The sequence below is a fragment of the Rana temporaria genome, chromosome 2 (assembly GCF_905171775.1).
Source record: "Rana temporaria chromosome 2, aRanTem1.1, whole genome shotgun sequence".
In the NCBI taxonomy this organism is placed as follows: Eukaryota; Metazoa; Chordata; class Amphibia; order Anura; family Ranidae; genus Rana; species Rana temporaria.
This window is the reverse complement of record NC_053490.1, coordinates 530122407-530127002: the sequence shown is the minus strand read 5'-3', so window position 1 is coordinate 530127002 and position 4596 is coordinate 530122407.

Here is a 4596-nt window from a genome sequence, read left to right as displayed (position 1 = left end):
GCCTAAGCAGCTCTATGAGCTAAATTAGACGTTTGGCGTAATCAGCAATGTGGCTGCAAAATAAATGCAGCAGAAATTGCTCCACTCATCCCTAATGGCTGCATTAGAGGCTGAAGGAAAATTGCTTAACCTCTTCAGCGCCGGAAAGTTTTACCCCCCCCCCCCCCTTCGTGACCAGGAATTGTTTTTTCTATTCAGCACTGCACTACTTTAACTGCCAATTGCGCGGTCATGCAACGATGTACCCAAACAATTTTTTTTCACACAAATAGACTTTCTTTTGGTGGTATTTGATCAACACTGTTTTTTTTTTTTTATATATAAACGAAAAAACAGACTAAAAATTTGGAAGAAAAAAATATATTTTTTACTTTCTGCTATGAAACATATCCAATAAAAAATAAAATAAAAAAAAAGTGTATTCTGCTACATGTTTTTGATAAAAAAAAAAAACAACATCCCAACAACCGCAAAAGTTATAGCGTCTACAAACAATGGGATATTTTTATTGCATTTTTTATTTTTTTGTTTTTTTACTAGTAATGGCGGCGATCCTCGATTTTTAGCAGGATTGCGACATTGTGGCAGACAAATCTGACACTTTTGAGATTTTTTTATTTGGGACCGGTGACACTAATACAGTGATCAGTGCTAAAAATATGCACTGTCACTGTATTAATGAGACTGGCGGCGAAGGGGTTAACACAAGGGGGCCATCAAAAGGTTAGGGGGTGCTTTCTAACTGTGTGGGGCAAAGGTTTACCTGGCGAAAAGAAGAGATCTGTGTTAGCGGAAACACATTATTTCTCTCTTTCCCTCTGACAGAATGGCGATCTGCCTTGTTTACATAGGCAGATCTCCATTCTGCCTCTTCTGGGAACTATCGCTGGGTGGCCGGCGGATATCGGGTGTGCCGGACCTGCTGACCCGCCGTAAATGTACGGAAGGCGGTCCGCAACCAGTTAATTGATTTGTGTGAAAGTTATAGGGGCAGATCCACAAAGAAATTACGCTGGCGTATCTATTGATACGCCGCGTAATTTCAAATTTTGCGCGTCGTATCTTTGTTTTGTATCCTCAAAACAAGATACGATGGCATCTCGGCTAGATCCGACAGGCGTACGTTTTAGTACGCCGTCGGATCTAAGCTGCAATTTTTCGGCGGCCGCTAGGTGGCGTTTCTGTCGAATTCCGCGTCGAGTATGCAAATTAGCTATTAAAAAGCTGCTGTTATGAGGCGTACTCAATGTTAAGTATGGCCGTCGTTCCCGCGTACAATTTTGAATTTTTTACGTCGTTTGCGTAAGTCGTTCGCGAATAGGGATTTGCGTAGAAACACGTCACCGTCGTGAGCATTGGCTTGTTCCGGGTTAATTTCGAGCATGCGCACTGGGATACCCCCAACGGACGGCGCATGCGCAGTTAAAAAAAACGTAGTTTACGTCGGGTCACGATGTATTAACATAAAACACGGCCCCATTACATCCATTTGAATTCCGCGCCCTTACGCCGCCAAAGATACACTATGCCGCGGTAACTTACGGCGCAAATTCTTTCAGGATTTGAAAAAAAAAAAGAATAAAGTTACAGCGGCGTCCTGTATCTTAGATACGCTGCGCCCGGCGCAAAGGTACGTGGATCTGCCCCATAGTATCTAAAAATGATGATGTATATATATCTATATATAGTAGAACCTTGGATTACGAGCATAATCCGTTCCAGGAGAATGCTCGTAATCCAAAGCACTCGCATATCAAAGCGAGTTTCCCCATAGAAGTCAATGGAAACAAAGATAATTCGTTCCACATTAAGTTCTATGGCATGCCATACCGCATGTGGCCAGAGGTGGAGGGGTGCCAGAAAGCCTCTGAAATACTCGGGGACAGCTCGGCTGATGTCGGAAACCCTCGGAAAGTTTTGGGAACACTCTGGAACTGAGTATTTCCGAGTGATTCCAAGTATTTCGGAACGGCTCCGAGTGTCACCAGCGCCCCCCGCACCTCTGGCCAAATGCGGTACTGCAAATAATATGGGAAAGTTTCCCCAATGGGGTTTTTAAGCAGCAATGTTTTTTTGCAGGGTCAAAAAAGTAGAATAAATGATGCTATAAAAAAAAAATTATTTAGAAAATGTCCGATGTCATGATATAATTAAAATACAATATATAAATTCGGGGACGGTAATACAATACATGTTCCACAATACAGCATACAAACACAAATAAACACATCTTTACATTACATAATGCTATACGGTGTGCGAACCCCGACGCGTTTCGACCCGTGTGTGGTCTTCTTCAGGGGGATACTTGGCTCTGCACGCCCCATTAGCTTGAATTCTGCTTGTTTTTCAAGACAACACTCGCAAACTGAGGCAGATTTTTTTAAAAAAGTTGCACGTTATTCAAAACGCTCGTTACAGCGTTACTCGTAAACCAAGTTTCCACTGTACTAGAATTTTTATTTAATTATTAATTTTTTTTTATACTGTGAGGCCTTGTACACACGACCGAACATGTCCGCTGAAACTGGTCCGTCGGACCAGTTTCCGCGGACATGTCCGACCGTGTGTAGGGCCTACTGGACAGTTTTCCGGCCTAGCGGACAGGTTTCCAGCGGAAAAAAAGTTTCTTAGCATGCTAAGAAACTTGTCCGCTGGAAGCCTGTCCGTCGGACATGTCCAATGGTCAGTACGACTCATCGGACATGTCCGCTGGCCCAAAATCCCGTGCATGCGTCAAAGTGATTTGATGCATGCGTGGAAGCATTGAACTTCCGGGTTCGCGCACGTCGCCGCGTCATCGTCGCTGCGTATAGTGGTTGTGGTAGTGTATAAAGTGTGGGATGTGTGAAAAAAGAATAGAAAAAGGGGTAATAGCATGAATAGGAAGAAAGTTAGGCAAGGGGATGAGATGGAAAGAAAGGGGAGAAATAAATTAATTCATAAAATAAAAAAAAAATTAAAAAAGATTATTAAATAATAAAATGAAAAAAAAAATTAATAAAATGGAAAATAAATTAATACAAAATTGTATTAATTAAATAATAGAATAAAACAAATAATAAATAAATAAAAAATATTTTTTTTTTCATTTTATTATTTAATTAAAATGTATTTATTTATTTTTCATTTTATTAATTTATTAATTGTTTTATTCTATTATTATTTAATTAATTTTATTATTTAATTAATACAATTTTGTATTAATTTATTTTCCATTTTAATAATTAATTAATTTATTTATTTATTCATTTTATTATTTAATTACATTTTTCTATTTATTTATTTTTCATTTTATGAATTCATTTATTTATTAATACATTTTTTAATTTTATTATTTAATTAATACAAATTTTTATTTATTTTTCATTTTATTAACTAATTAATTAATTTATTAATGTTTTAATTTTATTATTTAATACAATTTTTTATTTTTCTATTTTCTATTTTATTATTTAATTTATTTATTTATTATTTTTCTCATTTTATTATTTAATTAATAAAATGAAAAACAATTTTTTTTATTAATTAAATAATAAAAATTAAAACCATTATTAATAAATTAATTAATTAATAAAATGAAAAATAAATAAAAAAATAAAAAAATTGTATTAATTAAATAATAAAATAAAAAAATGTATTAATGAGGATTGAGTGTAGGATAGTGGTTGTGGTAGTGTATAAAGTGTGGCATGTGTGGAAAAAAAGAATAGAAAAAGGGGTAGTAGCATGAATAGGAAGAAAGTTAGGCAAGGGGATGAGAAGGAAAGAAAGGGGAGAAATAAATTAATTCATAAAATGAAAAATAAATAAATAAATAAAAAAATAATAATTAAATAATAAAATGAAAAAAATTATCAATAAATAAATTAATTAATAAAATGGAAAATAAATGAATACAAAATTGTATTAATTAAATAATAGAATAAAAAAATTATTAATAAAATGAAAAATAAATAAATAAAGTTTATAATTAAATCATACAATGAAAAAATAATAAATAAATAAATTAATTAATTAATAAAATGAAAAATAAATAAAACATAGCCTCGATTAAATAATAAAATGAAAACATTAATAAATACATTAATTAATTAATTATTAAAATGAAAAATAAATAAATAAAACATTGTATTAATTAAATAATAAAATAAAACAATTAATTAATAAATAAAAAATGTTATTAAATAATAAAATAAAAAAATAATAAATAAATACATGAATAAAATGAAAAATAAATAAATGAAACAATTGTAAAAAATGTGTATAATAAAATTAATAAATAAATACATAAAATAAAAAATAAATAAATAAATATTTTTTTTATTAAATAATAAAATGAAAAAATAATAAATAAATACATTAATTAATTAAATAAAAAATAAATAAATACAAAATTGTATTAATTAAATTAATAATAAAAAATAAAAAAATAAATTCATAAAATGAAAAATAAATAAATAATAATAATAATAAAAAAAATGGTTCTGTAGCCAGTAACTACCATAAACATTCAGTCACCTCTACTGCATACATTTTTCATGAAGCATATTTTATAAATGAATGCCTTTTATTTGCCCTTGGTGTACTGTAAAC